This window comes from Lynx rufus, unplaced genomic scaffold, assembly GCF_022079265.1.
Source record: "Lynx rufus isolate CCGP_SWC_20201006 ecotype Redwood Valley unplaced genomic scaffold, mLynRuf1.p SCAF_17, whole genome shotgun sequence".
Taxonomy (NCBI): domain Eukaryota; kingdom Metazoa; phylum Chordata; class Mammalia; order Carnivora; family Felidae; genus Lynx; species Lynx rufus.
In genome coordinates this window covers 38,957,875-38,977,294 of record NW_025814831.1, presented here as the reverse complement: position 1 = coordinate 38,977,294, position 19,420 = coordinate 38,957,875, and the positions used below count along the sequence as shown (strand labels likewise).

At 37.4% G+C, this 19,420-nt stretch overlaps 1 protein-coding gene across 1 annotated transcript in view; it reads right to left on the bottom strand.

The window, feature by feature from the left end:
• KCNH5 (potassium voltage-gated channel subfamily H member 5) overlaps positions 1-19,420 on the bottom strand; it is a 303,474-nt gene that overhangs the window by 210,084 nt on the left and 73,970 nt on the right. The gene's annotated exons all lie outside the window — the stretch shown is intronic.

Here is a 19,420-nt window from a genome sequence, read left to right as displayed (position 1 = left end):
TAATTTTTTCTCCCAGAGAGGAGACAAGGAGTCTAGCATAACTTACCCTGAGCTTCCTTCTGACCAACACAGAATTGGTTGGTAGAGTGGAACAGATGTGACAGCAATAAGACTAAGTTGGGCATTGTAAAGTTCTTGACAGTTAAGGTAAAAGGATTACTAATGTATTTGGTTATGTTCTACCCCATATGGTAGGTAGCATATGATTTAAATTTTTTCAAAATAAATATTTGAAATAGAGAGAAGAGAAGTAGAAACAAGAGAACTTGTACAAATGAAAGAGTAGCAGGAGCATTTTGACAGTTTTCTGTCTCAACCTCAATACCTTGGGCTCTATTTCAGCTCCTATTCTCAAATGCTGTGGCATCAGTACAGCCTTAAAATAAATTCTCATTTTGCCTGAACACTTGAGGGGGGAAAACAGATACCAAACTTTAGGCAGTTAAAAAAAAAGCAGAATTATGAAAATTCAAAACATGAATTGGCATAATTTACTGACAACAGATATTAAAAGGCAAGAGCATTGGGTGTTGTATGGAAACCAATCTGGCAATAAATTATGTTTAAAAATAAATAATAAAATAAAATCAAAGAGAAAAGAAAAAGAAAAAGAAAAAGAAAAAGAAAAAGAAAAAGAAAGGCAAGAAGATTCAAGAGAGCTTGGAGGCTTTCAGAAATGGAGTCGTGTAATCACGAACAATGAAGACAAAAATAAGCAGTTCTTAAGTACTTCCATGGGCCAACCTCTGAGTTAGGCTCTGGGGACATGAACATAAATATGCCTTGCTTCTGCTCTGAAGAAACCCATAGTCCAAATGCATGACAAACTCAAAACAGCATTAAATTAAAAAATAAAAACAGTGCTGCTATGGACATACTTCTCTAGCTAGCTTAAAATTTTAAAGGAACTATGATACTGCTGTGAAAATACTGCACAGAAAAGGTATTTCTACCTGAGTTTTTTTCTCTAAAAATGAAGAGAAGAAAAAACAGAGAGGAAATCGTTATCCTCATTCGAACTAAAAAAGTCACAACTCTCAACCAGAATGTGAAAATCAGGGCCTACTAGAATTAGGTCCAAACAGTGGCAGAGCAAACCCTCCTGATCTCTTACATAGGCAGAGCTCTCCAAAAGGAGATGGTCCACCCCAAAGGATACCTGCTCTGGACCCCACTTAATCAAAAAGCACCATTTTCTATGACCATGATTAACACTACTTAAACATTACAACATATTTTGCAAACACGCAAACTCTGCCACAGGTTCTACGACACCACTTTCTCCTGGGTTTTGCCAACTCCCCAACCGATATCTCTTTCAAAATTGTTTTCTAGGGCTACCCCTCTCCATGCTTCTATGATGTGTTAGGGTTCTCATCATGATTTTCCTCAGCCCTCTCCTGGCTGATCTACTGCATATGCATGATTCTACTGACTTCTCTATATGGATGATTCACCGGTCCTGTCTCCTGAGTTCCTGACAGAGGTCAAATACTCACTATACATCTGCATTTAAATGTGTCATGGGTGTTCACAAGGTAATTGGTCCCACAGGGAATCCCTTGTTCCACTTGAATGAGTTCTCCATCACCAACTGTCATGAGTGACATCATTACCTGCCCTGTCCCTCAGACCTGGGCCTGAGCTTCCTGCCACCCCCAGCTGGTTATCAAATGTTATCACAGGACATGAGCAAGTGCTCAAAATACATCTACTTAATAAACCTCTCAAAAATTTCCCTTCTTTCCTATTCCCAAGGCCTTGTCTTGGTCATGACTTCATATTTTTTCTTCCTTGTGTCACCGGAAGAGCCTATCAGCCACCCTAGCTCTGTTCCTACTCCCTTTAATTCAGACCCACACTATACAGGCCACTGGTCTCATATATATTTAAATCACATCTATCTATTCATGTACCTCTCCAACCTTCACTGTTACTTCATACCTACAGGATTAAGTATTAGCTCCTGATACTCCTAGTCCCTCAGATTCTTAGTGCCTGTTCCACAACAACCAACCGCTGTGCAGTCTTCCCGTCCTTACCCCCAACGAACCCTGCAAGATTCATCTTTCTAATACACAGTACCCTCCAGGGACTCATCACAGACATTACATCAACCACAATCTCCAGGGCAGGCCTTCAAGGTGCCCACCCTCACCTCTGTCTGGACCGCCAGGTCATCTCCACTATGCCTGTACGTCTCAGTAGTGCTCCCATCAAACCAAACTCCTGTTTGCTCCCAAACATAATCCCCAAGGTTCACTTTGAATTTGTCCGGAGTGTATCCTTCAAGGACTTGTAAAATCAGAAACTGTTATTCAAAATTATTAATATACAAATAAGCAAGCTTGCTTTATTTGGAAAGCTGTTTTAACTTTCTCATTCTCTATCATTTTGTATTAAAGAGAATTTAATGCAATCATCATCAAAACTCAAACTGAAACAACTTGCTTTTAAAATGTGATGAAAGGGTGCCTGGGTGGGTTACCCAGTTAATCATCTGACTCTTGATTTCAGCTCAGGTCATGACCTCATGTTCGTGGGTTCGAGCCTCACGTCAGGCTCTGTGTGACAGCACAGAGACTACCTGGGATTCTCTCTCTCCCCCTCTCCCTGCCTCTCTCCACTTGTGCGCACATGCACGCACGTGCACGTGTGCTCTCTCTCTCTCCTTTCTATCTCTCAAATAAATAAACATTAAAAAAATAAATACATAAAATGCGATTAAATACTTAAAACTTGAAATCACACAAACGTTCATCACCAGTATAATGGATAAACATTCATACATTCATTTAGTGGAATACTATCCAAAAATAAACATGAACAGACTATCTATATACAATAACAAGAATAAATCTAAAAAACATCATGTTGAGCAAAAAGACCAAATACAAAAGAGTGTATACTACATGCTTGCACGTACAAAAAGTGTAAAAACAGGTGTAATTCCTCTGTGGAATTAGAAGTCAAGATACTGGCTCCCTTTGTTGGTGGGGAAGGGTAGTGACTATGATGGAGATGAGGAGGATTGTGTGATTCTGGCAACATTCTGTTTCTTAATATGGCTAGTAATCATTACATGTGCTCACTTAGTGAAAATTCTTTGAGTTCTACACTTAAAACTGTCATTTTCTTTAAGCATATTATATTTAAACATAAAAAATAACGTTAAGGAAAATCCAGCAGTCACTGCTGTGTTGTTAACATCTCACCATAGTACAGAACTCAAATTCGTGATTTCTTTAGCATCATGTGATTTTTTTGAGGGAGGGTCATATTCAATATTGTATTAAAATAAGAGACTTCCCTTACTTATGATTCACTCTCACAACTTTTAGATTGGGCCACAAGTTGTATTTAATTCCTTGTTTAAACCAGTCCTCAAAAAATGCCCTCCTTCTGTGCCAACACCTTTTTAATAACAATTTCTTGATTCTGTACTTTCCACCAGTTTTATGTGCTCATTTATTTTCTGCTTCATTTCACGCCACACTTTCCAGACCTTCTGTGCCCTCCTCTGAAGTCCAGAGGATTTCTGCCTCTATCCCAACCTCTGAGCTCTTAGCACACAAATCCCTGGGGTTCCACAGGTGGAAGAGAATTTCAAACACATGAAATGCATAATAGAACACAGCAGGGTTAATGGAGAACTTTCAGTCATCAGTCTTCTGCCTTTCCAGCTTATTTCCTTACTTGACAAGTCCCTCAGGCCACAGGAGCACAGCAAACAATATCCAGCACATATCGCTGAGGTATTAACTCCTCAATATTTTTATGGATTCCCACACTAAAGAGATGTGGGATGTTATTGGCATAAAAATCATATATTTCAATGATTAAGCCACCTAAAACACAAATCAATGCTCTCATTGGACCATCACTAATGATAGTAGGCAAATGGCTACTATCAGCTAATATATTTTCCTACCTTCTTCCCTTCTTGCTTTATAAAGAGAAAAGGGATGCTCCGAGAACTTTTTTATACAAAGATACATGACAAATAAGTGGGAGTGACAGAGGAGGAATGCAGGTTTGTAAAATCCAGTGCATGGTGTTTCACCTACATCTTACATTCCCACACACAGGATGTTGTGGTAGATTGTTTGCAAGGAAAAAAAATGTAGCTGTGGTTATTTTCCTTCTTATATCCACACTGCTTGGCTGTGTGACTTTGCAGCTCCTCCCTCCAGGAAATAAGGTCATTTCTCTAACCCTTGAATCCAAGCTGGCCCTATGGTTTGCTTTGGCCAACAGCATGTGGTGTAAATGACTTTGTGCCCATGCTAAGCCTACACCTCAAGAGGCATAGCACCTCCACTCAAGGTCTAGGAACCCAGCTTAGTTGCCATGTAAATACCTATGGGGTTTTTGAATGATGAGAGACCACAGAAGCAACCCTCTGAATCATCCATTTGAGCCATCCCAGATCAGTAAGCTACCAAGCAACTCAGCAGTTTACCACAAATGCATGGGCAAGCGTATCAAGATAAGTTAAACCTAGCCCAACTTAGCAGTACCACCTAATTTAGCCAAAAACTTGTGAGTTAAAGAAATGGTGATTGTTACTATCCATCAAGTTCTGGAGTAGTTTGTGATGCAGGGAAAAAAGGTAACTGATAATGGGCCACCTGGGTGGCTCAGTCGGTAAAGCTTTTGACTTTGGCTCAGGTCATGATCTCAAGGTTCCTGGGTTCAAGCCCTGCGTTGAGCTTCGCACTTACAAGGCAGAGACTACTTGGGATTCTCCCTCCCTCTATCCCTCTACCCCTCCCTACCCTCTCCCTCAAAATAAATAAACTGAAAAAAAACTGATACAAATGTGGGGAAAATATATCTGTTATGTGTTTATGTGCATAGAATTTCATACTTGGTATGACTTAATACTAGGGACTATATAGATTGTCACTAGATACAAAGGTCTCATTTTAATAAGACTGTCCAATATAGGTAAGATATGGGTATGTAAAATAAAATTTAACATATAAATGTTAGACATTATTTATCTTTTATATTGGGAAATGTGTCCCTATTCTGCTTTGAATAGATCCATGCCAATGAATATACCACGAGAATAGAAAACTCAAAATTATTACTTCACATATTTCCTAAATATTTTTCAAATCCAACCTCACCTAAAGTCACCATAGATAACTTTATTATACATGTGAATGAGTCTTTCAATACCTTGGTCTCACAGTTTCTTCACCAAATCCTCTGCAACAATCTTTCCATTTCTCCTCAGATACCCACTCCCAGGGTCATAACATGAAATTTGTCATATCCTAAAAGTGTTTCTAGCTCTGAAGTCTTGAACTTAATCACCCTGCTATCTGACCATTTCCTCTTCTCTATTGAGCAAAATGGTCCAATTACACCAACTGCAGAGTTCAATCTTATTGAACTTCCAGTCCACCAACAGATCTACTTTTTCTCAATCTATCAACTCTCTCCATTCTCCACTTTCTTCTTTATGCAGTCCCATAACATCAGTAACACTATATACCCTGAATTTCTTAACATCTCTGCCTCTTCATTGTAGCCTCTATCAAAATCCAAATCCTAGCTCCATTATCACCTTTCTTCATGCTTGTGTTAACGGTCAAGAAAATCATAATCTTGAGCATATAATAGGGCAGATTACCTCCACTATAAACTCATTATCATCAATCTCAAAGCATCTTTCAACTACCTAGTAATTTTACTGCTTTTCGTAAGAATTTATGTACCCACTAGATTTCAAACTTTCTCTACTCTGCTCAAAATTCCAACCATTCCCCTCTTCAACTACATTCTTCCCTAGACATTTAAATATCTCATGTGTCTCTCATTAAGAAGAAGAAAGAAAGAAAGAAAAAGAAAGAAAGAGAAAGAAAGGTAGTTTACAAGAAACTCCTCCCCCCTTCTCCCATTCCAGACTATATCTCTGGTCCTCTTTTAATATCTAAGCAAATGTCAGCATTGGCCATTTGATTAAGCAAACCAGAAACTAAGAAGTATTCTTGTCAGAAGTATTCTGAAATTCCTCACACCCAATCTATCTTAAAATCCTGTTAATTTCAGCTCCTAAGTATCTCTCAGATGTATCCATTTCTCTCCATCTCTACTGTCACTACCTAAGGCCATGCTACTAGCATCTGTCTCCTGGATCTACAGATGTTTCCTAATAAGTTTCAAGTCCTTTATTTGTCCCCATCCAATTTTCTCTGAACACTATGTAACTCTTATACTTTTCAGGGCACCTGGGTGGCTCAGTTGGTTAAGAATCCGACTTCAGCTCAGGTCATGATCTCATGGCTTATGAGTTCGAGCCGGGTGTCTGACGGCTCAGAGCCTGGAGCCTGTTTCAGATTCTATGTCTCCCTCTCTCTCTGTCCCTCCCCACTCATGCTGTGTATCTCTCTCTCTCTCTCTCTCTCTCTCTCTCTCAAAAATAAATAAACATTAAAAAATTTTAATGAAAAAAAGAGTTACTTTACAAAATCACTCCCAGTTTAAAATCATATGATGGCTTCCCATTGTTCTTAAATCTGTTTTGGTTTACACAGACTTGCATGGTGTGGCCCGTGCCTACCGCTCTAACCTCATCCTTCAACATTCTTCAGCTCACTCTTCATCCAAATTTCAGGTTTTGGATATGCCATGCTCCCTCCAACACAGGGCCTAGGCACTTGCTAGTCTTTCATGCCCTCTATCCTTAGCTTACTTAGCTAGCTCTTTTCGTACTTCAGATCTCAGCTCAGTCACTGCTTCTCCAGGAAAACTCTCTTCTCCAGTCTAGATCAGGTCATTCCATTATATAGTCTCAAAGGACCATGTACATTCCCTCCAGGACATGTGCCTTAGTTGTGAGTGTATATGTTCTGTTAATCCTTTTATTTAGCACTCCCTTGCAAATAGTAAGCGCCAAATACTTATTGAAAGAATGAATACGTTATTTAAAGAATAAACTAACCAATACATAAGTCTCTCATAATAATTTCTGACTCCTCCACCACTGATATTGTATTAATAATTAATAGTTATTTCATCTTCATGGATAGCACCATAGCAGGCAACTGAATAGAAACCACAAAACAGTAATAAGCTCCATTTCATAAGCATTGGGTCCTTATTCTAAATAGATTATATACATGAATGACTACATAGTGCATTTCCATTTTCTATTGTAGAACACAATCTAAAGACTGAAAGAAAATTGCAAAGTACATTTATTATCTGAACCTTTAACCCAGATAACAAATTCTATTGCCTCCTTTCTATTCAAAATTCACTTGTCCAATTCCTGCTACCAAGAGATCCATGGGGAAATAATCCTAATTACTCCATACATTAGTTAACATGCTTCAGAGAAGGATCTCAATTTAGATAACTTGTACATACTACCTGTTTTAACCAATTTATATTCTTATCAAAACACAGTGGCATAGATAGATAGATAGATAGATAGATAGATGAAGAGCAGACATCTATCTTCAGTAATATCCATAATGTACTAATTTTTTAAGTGCTTTCTTGTTGTGGAAAAGACTTTCTCTTTAATTGGATCATAATGAATATAAAGCAGGACCAAAATACACACCCTAAAAAGAGGCATATTGCCTGAAGCTTCAATTTTTTTTCACACATTATGATACATGTACAAGCAAACTAAGTTGAAGGATGCTTTAAATTCTTCAATAACTTGTTGCTGCCTTTACAATAATCCAAACGCCTTAATGCAACCTGCCTAACTCTATAGTTTTGCCTTGTGCATCTCTGTCTTCTGCTCTCTGTACTCCAGTCATAGAAAACTTAATTCTTTTCTTTAAAAATGTCATATTCTCTCACCTGGGAGTCTCTAAACATGATGTTTAAAGCACTCTCCTGAACCTACAAATCACCCCTTGTGCCTGGTTAACTCCTACTCATCTCTCAAGTCTGGGCTTAAATGTCTATCACTTCTTCAGAGACTTCCCTTAACTATCCCCATCCTCAAATAGATTAAAGCCCTTGTTTTAAAGCATAAGTACCTGGTCCAGGAAATGCTGAGGAATAATGGAGGATGCAGTGAGAGTTGAAACAAAGGAAGGCTGAAGTGGCCATGATGGACCAGGTAGTAAAAGTTATGAAGATTCAGGGATGAGATCCAAGAGATAAAGAAAAGGAGAAGAGAAGGTAAAAATTCAGTCAGTAGAGAAAAGGTAGGAGAGGATACTGACAGGACTAAGTGAATCTTACTAATAGTAGAACACTCAGATCTGCAAATTCTGGAAAAATAGAAGAGGAGGGTGAACAGTCATGTCCTCCAAAACCATTTTCTAAAAGCGGTCCTTTTCCAACAATTGTAATGATAATATGTGACAATGTGGTTTTTAAGTCTATTCTAAAAAGATGATGCAATCTCAAAGCAAACCTGGGAGACATGCAAAGAAGGTGTTCAAAGAGTAGTAGCTCCCCTTTTGTAAACTTTTTCCTCCCTACCCAATTCTTTGGCCCAACATCCACTTCCAGGCTCACTCCCCTAATATTACAACTTGGCTGCCTTGGACCAAGGCTTCCACAGCTCTGATAGTCCAGGACCATACATTAGTTCCTAAGGTCCCATGTTTCTTCTCCAATTTTCTAAAAAATGCCTGCTCTTATATCTCCCATCACTTCAGGTTACTTGAGTCTCTTTTCTTTGCAACAACAACAGCAACAAAACCTTAACCTAACAGTTACATTTAGCCCAGTACATGTTTTCCCACATGGTTCAACTCCTGATCATCCCAGTTATTAGCTGTATCTTATTGCCCTATATTATGTCTGTATATAGATCATGTCACTATCTGAAATTACATATATACTTCTTAAATTTTCCATACATGTTTGCTGTTTTTATCCACCAGAATAAAAACCCTGACCAAGACAACCTTAATGCACCTTGATTAAACTTTAGACGGGCTTTTTTCCTGACTCTAGGCCCTGACCTCCCTTTTCTTAGAGTCTTTACTTTAGAAAACTTTCAATTATAAATTATTTCTCTGCCCCTTTGAGATATAAATCTTCTCCCAGACTTTTGACAGTTGTACAAGCCAGGAATGTCTTTCTCAAGGACTTGGGAGCCATCCTTTTGAAACATAATCAAGAAAAATAGTACCCCTATCTCTCAGCATCTGTGGGCAGGTAGGAGTCCAACTTTGATGACAGCAATTAGCAAATATAGATGGCTTAATCACATTGACCAACTTCTCTGCCTTCTGTTTCAGCATGGTTGAGTTCAATCTCTCTTCCCTATTACAATAGTCTTGAATGAAGTCTTTGTTGCCATTTTTAACAAGTGTTCAGTACAATTTCTCTTTGACAGTTCCATGAAGATAAGGAGGATTTGTGTGCTTGTTCACTGTTGAGGTTCCCAATATTTAGAATAAAGAAGTAGCTCAATATATATCTGTTGAATGAATGGAGGAATGAAATCACAGACGGTATTTTTTTTTTTTTTGCATTTAAAGGATAACTTTGAGAGAAAAATAAATCCCTCTTGGCTATTCCTTTATATTTCTGAATATACTGCCACATCTCAAAATTCAATCTAAGTACATGGCTTACTAATCACACTAAGGAGAAGAAATTATCAGTCTTAGTGATATAACTTTATTACACGCACTGACAGGCTTCTACACGTGGAAATTGTATTCCCTAAATATGATTACTTTCTTTGTCAGTAAAGGTGAAAATGGCATTAAATATATGTGCTATTATTAAACTTTAGTTATATTTTAATACTGAACACAAAAAGTTCAAGTGGTTCTAAAATTCTAGCAGGACAATATTTGAGTTAAAAATTCTGCTAGTCTAACAATTTGTAACTATCATAAAATAACTGTTGCACAAGCTTCTATCATCTATGCTTCTTCACTCATTGTGGCCGAAACAATTACAACATCTGCAAAAGCTCAAACAAAACATTTTGAGTATGGCCATTCACAACTCAGTATAAGCCTGTGTATAAATGTGAATATAACTTAAGATGGCTGATTTTGCCTAACACAATGACCTAAGCACAAACAAATCACAGTGAAAACTAGCATCTTCTGGAAAAATGCACACCAGGCATCTGATTGTAAAGTCCATATTTTTGTCTGCAATGCTGACCAAGTAAGCATTCACGCTCACAAGACTGTCATAAGCCATGCTTGTTCTCATTAGATATCTCAGAGGGATACAGGGAAGAAATCACTGGTTATGAGCAGGGCAGCAACAGGCATCCTCTTCCATAGGATTTGACCTCATAGCAGTCTATGTAGCAGTCCAGAAAACTATGCTTTGTACCCTCTCCCAAGGAGACAACCATCCTAACTTAAAAACTAGAGAACTGACCCTGCATAACCCCACACTCAGCCTGGAGACTCAGAGCTGAAACCATGTTAACATGACTTTTATGTAATTCCTCTATCTTCCTTAGCATGACTTTATTTTTCCAGGACTCCAGAAAATCAAATGGTTTGATTTTTCACCATAGGAACTTCCCAAAGACCCATTAACTCTTCAACAGAAAGCATAAATAGTTTATGCCCTAAGGTTCTTTGAATTCTTTGCCTCAAAATCCTCATCTTGCTGTCTCCAGCAATCCTGGATTATTATATCTTGATACTTGAACTTTACTCAATCCTGATTCTTGACTTGAGAGATTTAAAGGCTTTAAAGGATGCCAAATATGGTTATCCATACACTTACCCCTGAGTGGATAGGTGAAAGTCAAGTGTGAGTGAACTACCAATCTAATCCTCAATAAATGTTTTGGGGCACTTGAGTGGCTCAGTTGGTTGAGTGTCCATCTCTTGACTTCAGTTCAAGTCATGACCTCATGGCTAATGAGTTCAAGCCCCACAGCAAGATCCACACTGACAGTGCGGAGCCTGCTTGGGATTCTGTCTCTCCCTCTCTCTCTTCCCCTCCCCACTTGTGCTCTCTTTCTGTCTCAAAATAATAAACTTTAAAAAGTGTACATATAGATATACATATACATAGATTTTTTTATTGTTATTAGAATCACTAGGTTGTAAAGGCGCTTTCTCACTCAGAGAAGGACTGGGACGTATATAGGTCTTAAAACTGTAGCTAAGATTTTTTTAAAGCAGGCTACTAAAAACCTAAGTCCTGAATACAAGGTAGAATCACCCCACAGGTAATACATGAAAATTTCATCACAGTAAAAGTCTCAAGCTCTTCAGAGGAAAGAAAATTATCAGGATAAAGAGGGGCATTGCATAATGATGAAAAGGTAAATTCTCCGAGATGTAATAAGCCTTAATGTATATGAACATAACAAGAATATCAAAATATGTGAGGCAAAAGCAAGTAGAACTTCTAGGAGAAATAGATAAATCCACTGTTATAGTTGAAGTCTTCAACACCTCTCTGTCATAAATGGTCAGATCTACCGGGCAGAACATCAGTAAAGACATAGTAGAATTCAACAGTACCATGAATCAACTGGATATAATTGACATCAGTCAAACAAAAACAGCAAAGAAAACACATTCTTCTCAAGCTCACATAAAACATTAGCAAGATAGGGGCGCCTGGGTGGCGCAGTCGGTTAAGCGTCCGACTTCAGCCAGGTCACGATCTCGCGGTCCGTGAGTTCGAGCCCCGCATCAGGCTCTGGGCTGATGGCTCGGAGCCTGGAGCCTGCTTCCGATTCTGTGTCTCCCTCTCTCTGACCCTCCCCCGTTCGTGCTCTGTCTCTCTCTATCCCAAAAATAAATAAACGTTGAAAAAAAAATTTAAAAAAAAGAAAATTGTTACCATTAAAAAAAAAATTACCAAGATAGAACATATTCTAGACTAACACACACCTTAACAAATGCAAAAGAATAGAAATCATACAGTATTCACTTTTAGATCACAATGGAATTAAGCTAGAAATCAACAGAAAGATAGTTAGAAAATCCCAAAATACTTGAAGACTAAACAACACACTTCTTTTTTTTTTTATTTTTTTAATGTTTATTTATTTTTGAGAGAGAGAGAGAGACAGAGCATGAGTGGAGGAGGAGCAGAGCAAGAGGGAGACACAGAATCCAAAGCAGGGTCCAGGCTCTGAGCTGTCACAGAGCCTGACACGGGGCTTGAACCCACACTGTAAGATCATGACCTGAGCTGAAGTTGGACACTTAACCGACTGAGCCACCCAGGCGCCCCAACAACACACTTCTAAATAAGAAATGGTTAGGGGTGTCTGGGTGGCTCAGTCAGTTAAGTGTCCGACTTTGGCTCAGGTCATGATCTCACCACTTGTGAGTTCAACCCCCGCATCGGGCTCTGTGCTGACAGTTCAGAGCCTGGAGCCTGCTTTGGATTCTGTGTCTTCCTCTCTCTCTGCCCCTTCCCTGCTCATGCTCTGTCTCTCTGTCTCTCAGAAATAAATAAACGTTATTTTTTTTTAATAAGAAATGGTCACAAATAAATCTCAAGAAAAATTTTAAAAGTTTTTGAACTAAATGAAAATGAAAATGCAACATATCAAAATTTGTGTGGCACAGGAAAGTAGTGCTTAGAGGGAAATTTATAGCTTTGAATGCAAATAATAGAAAAGAAGAAAGATCTAAAATCAATAATCTAAACTTCTACCTTAGTAAACTGAAAGAAAGAAAAGAGAATTAAGTACAAAGTAAACAAAAAGAAAAGACATAATGAAAATTAGAACAAAAAAATCAATGAAATTGAAAATAAGAAATCATAAGGGAAAATCAACAAAACCAAAAGCTTATTCTTTGAAAATATAGATAAAATTATTAAGATTCTAGCCACACTTACTAAGAAGAAAAAACAAAGAGAACACAAATTACTAATATGAGAAATGAAAGAGAGAACATCACTATAGGTATCATAGACATTAAAAGGCTAATAACAACAATAAGAGAATACTATGAATAAATCTAGAAGAAAGGGACCAATTCCTTGAAAGACTCAATCTGCCAAAACTCACACAAGAAAAAATAGACTATTTGAAGAGAACTGTGTCTACTAAACAAACTGATTAGACAATAGCCTTCCAAGACAGCACAAGGCCCAGATAAGTTCATGGGTGAATTCTACCAAATATTTCAGAAAGAAATATAACAATTTTATACAGTCTTTTCTGGAAGATAGAACTAGATATGATACTTCCTAACTTATCTTTTGGAATACAGGATTACCATAATGCCAAAATCAGACAAAGACATTATGAGAAAAGAAATCTACATACCAATATTTCTCATGAACATAGATGAAAGAGTCCTCAACAAAATATTATAAATCACATCAAGCAATCTATAAAATAATTACACAATATGACCAAGTAAGATTTTTCTTAAGTATGCACGGCTGGTTCAACACTAAAAAATCAATTAAGGTAAGACATAACATTACAGACTAAACAATAAAAAATCGCATGATTACATGAATAGATGCAGAAAAACCATTTAATAAAATATAATAGCCACTCATGATTTAAAAAAAGAAAAAGAAACCTCCCAGAAAACAGGGAACAGAACTTCTTCAACTTGATAAAGAATATTTACAAAAAACCTACAGCTAACATTATAGTCACATACATACAAGATGTATATACATGAGGAAAACCACAAAACTTTGATGAAAGAAATCAAAAAAGAACTAAATAAATGGAGTGATATCCCATGTTCATAAACAGGGATACTCAATATTGTCAAGATGTCAGTTCTTCTCAATTAGATCTATAGTTACAACACATTCCCAATCAAAATCCCACCAAGTTATTTTGTGGATATCAATAAGCTGATCCTAAAGTTTGTATGTAGAAGCAAAAATTGTGCAAAATAGCCAACGCAATTAAGAAGAATAAAGTCAGAGGGCAGATGCTACTCAACTTCAACATCTGCTATGAGTCTCTAGTAATCAAGACAGTGTGGTGGAAGTAGAGACAAATAAGTCCATGGGACAAAACAGAGAGGCCAGAAATAGACCCAAATAAATACAGTCAACTGATTCTTAACAAAGGAGCAAAGGCAGTACAATGGAGCAAAGATTCTCTTTTCAACAAATGTTATAACTAGACATCCAAATGCAAAAACAATGAATCTAGACACAGGCCTTAAACCCTTCACAAAAATTTACTCAAAATGGATAATAGACTTAATTTAAAGCGCAAAACTATAAAACTTCTAGAAGATAATATGGGAGAAAATCTAGGTGACCTTGTGTATGGTGGTAATTTTTTAGATACACCAAAGGCATGATCCATAAAAGAAATAATTAATAAAATGAACTTCAGTAAAATTAAAACTCTGCTCTGTGAAAGATACTGTCAAGAGAATAAGAAGACAAGCCACAGACTGAGAAGAGAAAAATTTGCAAAAGACATATCTGATAAAGGACTATTATATAAAATATACAAAGAAATCTTAAATTTCAACAAGGAGAAAATAAACAATTTGTTTAAAACATGAGCAAAAGATCTGAATAGACACCTAACCAAGGGAGACATTCAGATGGAAAATAAGCATATGAAAAGCTGTTCAACATCTTATGTTATTAGGGAATTACAAATTAAAACAACGAGTTACCACTACACATCTATTAGGATGGCTAAAATCCAAAACACTGACAACACCAAATGCTTGTGAGGATGTGGATCAACAGGAACTGTCATTAGTTGCTGATGAAAATGCAAAATGGTACAGCCACTTTGGAAGCTAGTTCAGCAATTTCTTGCAAAATTGAACATAATCTCCCCAGATGATCCAGCAATTGTGCTTCTTGGAATTAACCCAAAAGAGTTGATAACTTACTCCTACACAAAAACCTGCACACAAAGTTTGCAGCAGCTTTATTGATAATTGCCAAAACTTGGAAGCAACCAAGATGCCCTTCAATTGATGAATAGATAATACACTGGTACATCTATACAATGTAACATTATTGAGCTCCAAAAAGAAATGAGCTACCAGCCACAAAAAGACATGAAGGAACCTTAAATACATATGAAAACCTGAAAGAAGGCAATCTGAAAAGACTATCTACTGTGTGACTCCAACCACATGACATTCTGGAAAATGCAAAACTATATAGACAGTAAAAGGATCAGTGATTGCTAGAGGGGAAGGGGAGGAAGGGATAAATAGGCAGAGCACAGAGGATTTTTAAGGCAGTGAAAGTATTCTGTATGATACTGTAATGGTGGATACATGTCATTATATATTTGTCCAAACCCAAAGAACATACAGCTATGGGTTTTGCTAATAGTGTGTCAATGTAGGTTCATCAGTGGTAATAAATGTACTGCTCTGGTGGGGGATGCTGGTAATGGAGAGGCTAAGTGTATGTGGGGGCAACCTCTGCATGGAAAATCTCTGTACCGTCCTCTCAATTTTGCTGTGAATTTAAAACTGATCTTAAAAATAAAGTCTATTATCATCTGTGCAAACACACTGATAAGAAAAATCAATAAATTCCAAGGTGGACTGGCCAGTGTTTCTAAGGATCTAATTAGATTAAATGTAGGAAAACTAAAAAAAAAAAAAAAAAAAAAGATTATGTAATCTCTACCTATACCACTCAAACATTATTGCAAATTATCTGTAGGCTTTAATGAAAAAGTAATGGCAACGAAATTGTATTAAATAGCAATTTCTAACATGCTCTATTTAGTTGAGGGTCTGAAATTCAACAGAAGTGAGAAAAAGAAATCAGAGGCTGAAAAAGTCACCAAAATCTATAAGTAAAATTAGCCTCTTTAATTTCTAATTCTTGTTTTGATGGCTAGATAAGAAACAAAAAATATGCAATGTAAATATGTATGCCAAAACATAATAATGCATGTGACAGCTTCATAAGCATAAACTGCAAATAATAATAATAATAATAATAACAATGTAGAAATGTTTTTCCATAAGCTTTTCAGAAAATTTAAAATATTTATATACTTCCACTTAGCAGTAGCTGACCGATCCATTTTGCCCCCTGAAACAATACATTAGTGATCTTTTTCCCAATTTAAATGTGTCACGACCTAGTTTATCATGTTTAGCACTTACTAATACCACTCTCTGTCCTGTGTATATCAGGTTTCCTATGTCCACTTACACTATCAAATGGTGTTACCTGCAGCTGCCATATCTTTCCCTAATGCCCTATAATTCATTTCCAGGCCTCCCAGAAATCACGTTCCGTGGACCACCCAGAGTGGCATTCAAACACACATACACAAGAGCTTGAAATAAGATAAAAACAGAGAGGGAGGCAAACCTTAAGAGATTCATAAATACAGAAAATAAACTAAGGGTTGCTGGAGGGGAGGTGGGTGGAGAGATGGGTTAAGTGGGTGATGGGCATTAAGGTGGGCACTTTTCTTCAGGACAAGCACTAGGTGTCCTATATAAAAGATAAAGCACTGGGTTCTACTCTTGAAGCCGAGACTATATGGTATGTTAATTAACTTGAATTTAAAGAAAAAAAGAAAAGAAAAAAAGAGCTTGATTCTGGGGCACCTGAGGGCACAGTCTGTTGAGCAACTGACTTCAGCTCAGGTCATGAGCTCCTGAGTTCCTGCCTGCATCCTCAGCTCAGAAATCCTGTCTCCCTCTCTCTCTGCCCTTCCCCCGCTCACGCTTTTTCCCTTAAAAAAGAATAATAATAAAAAAAAAAAAAGTGCTTGATTCTATTCCTTGGATTCCTCGTTACATTTTTACCCTGGGTTATGGTTTCTAGGAAATCTGCATTACGTCTTCTCAAACAGAACATTTTCCTCTAATGGACGCTGTCTTCCATGCCTCACAACTCTCTTACAGAATCACATATTCAGTTTGTGAATTCCTAGTAAATCAAATTACCTTCAGAGTGCACATCAACTGAAACAATGTTGAAAATAAAGAGTTATTAAGTCCTGCACCCGCATCACATTAAAGGATTAAACTGCTATTTTCAGATTCATACTCTCCTATTCCCAAGCCACCACCAGCTCACTTCATCATAAGTTTTATGTCATTGTACAATTTACTAAAACCTTGCTAATACGTCATTGCTTCAGGTCAGTGAGTCACTGATATGCACGAAGAATAATAAAGGATTGCCAAGGAGATGGGCCACATTGTTCCCTATCACAGGTCTTAAATTTTTTTTTTTAATTTTTTTTCAACGTTTATTTATTTTTGGGACAGAGAGAGACAGAGCATGAACGGGGGAGGGGCAGAGAGAGAGGGAGACACAGAATCGGAAACAGGCTCCAGGCTCCGAGCCATCAGCCCAGAGCCTGACGCGGGGCTCGAACTCACGGACCGCGAGATCGTGACCTGGCTGAAGTCGGACGCTTAACCGACTGCGCCACCCAGGCGCCCCTATCACAGGTCTTAGAATCAAGCTGAGGGGAAAAAAAAAAATACACAAAGGAAATAATAATATCCTCTCAGATAGGAAAATTCTACAAGTAAAATTCACTCATGTCTCTATTCCCATTTATTCCTTATAACCACCCTGTGGTGTAAGTAATTGGGTATTCCTTCCTTTTTCTTACAGACACAGAAACTGAGAGCCAGAGCAATCATCCCAAAGGCTCACAACAAACATATCCTAAGGAAGGAACAAGACCCCAGGTCCCACAACAAATGGTACGTGTTCATGAGCACATACAAAGCAACAAAAGAAAAATAACTTCAATTACATTAATGTGCACTCATGTACATAAATGAAGATGAAATACGATGAAGATATTCATTAGAGTTGCTTTGGAATAATTACTTTTTTAAAAAAGGCCCAAAATGGGAGTCACTTGTGCTAAGCCCGCCTGTGTCACAGAACCAAGACTAAACATCAACTTGATTGCAGTTTCAGCCTCTCCCAGGAATGTAATCTTAACCAGTCCATCTGGAATTACCTGGTCAGCACTAATGAAGTAACTTGCCTGATAGACACCTGGCCTTCCCCTAAATGAAGGTGACGTTGCCTGAAATAACCCACTCTTTGCTAATTATGTCTTTGTCTTGCCCCCTTCTGCCTATAAAAGTCTTCTGTGTTGTACAGCTCCTCAGAGCTCCTTTCTATTTGCTAGATGGGAAGTTGCCCAACTCATGAATCATTGAATAAAGCCAGTATGGCCTTTAAAATTTACTCGGCTGAATTTTGCTTTTTAACATAATGTAGGAAGGTTTCCCTGAAGAAGTATGTTCCAGAAAGTTGGATGTCATATAATAGATAATACAGAGTTGATCCACAGGAACTAAACCAGAAAGAAGCCAAAAATGGATAAAATAATGTGATCAAAGAAACTGATGGACATGTGGGTACATCTAAAGTATTGAAATTAAATAAGACAACAATTGGGGCACCTGGGTAGCTCAGTCAATTAAGCAACCAATTCTTGGTTTCCACTCGGGTCATGATCTCATGGTTCATGAGTTTGAGTCCTGCATTGGGCTCCACACTGACAATGCAGAGACTGCGTGGGATTCTCTCTCTGCTCCTCACCGGCTCACGATCTCACTCTCTCTCTCTCTCTCTCTCTCTCTCTCACTCGCTCGCTCTTGCTCTCACTCTCTCTCTAAGAAATAAACTTTCAATAAATAAATAAGACTACAATATAATAATTAAAAGGGAAAGTTAAAAAATATAGATGCAAAATACAAGACAATAATAATTTCAAAGATGAGATGAACAAAGGTCCTTGAATTAATTAGGAAAAGAGTAAAGATACTAATAAGCCACATAATGATGCTAGAAATGTTAAGAGTAATCAGGGGCACCTGGGTGGCTCAGTGGGTTGAGCATCCCACATTGGCTCAGATCATAATCTCATGGTTCGTGACTTCAAGCCCCATATTAGGCTGTGTGCTGTCAGTGCAAAGCCTGCATCAGATCCTCTGTCCCCCTTTCCTTCTGCCCCTTCCCCACTCATTCTCTCTCCCTCTCTCTCTCTCCCTTTCTCTCTCTCAAAAATAAACATTTAAAAATAAATAAGTAAAATTTTAAAATATTTTTAAAAAGAAATGTTAAGAGTAATCAATTAACAGAAAAACTTCCAAACTAATGGAAGATACCCAGTAGGTGAGAGAAAAAAATCAATCCAAAAAATAGAAGAAAAAAGAAAAAAGGAATAAAAACAGAGAGAAAAGAACAAAGGTATTTTAAAGTAGAGAATAAAATGCTTTACGTAAATAAAAATGCAATTAATCTCAAAATATATGCATAGATTAAGCTTGTCAGTTAAGACTCTCAGAATTTACTGCTTCCAATTCTGTGTCTCCCTCTCTGTCTGCCCTCCCCTGCTTGCTCTCTGTCTCTGTCTCTCCCTCTCTCTCTCTCAAAAAAATAATATACATTTTTTAAAAAGCCTCTCAGAATCTGTATAAGATAAAGATACAGCTAGAGTTTAATAATCTATAATAATAAAATTTAAAAGATATATCTATATATGCCAATACTAAATGAAAGCTAATTT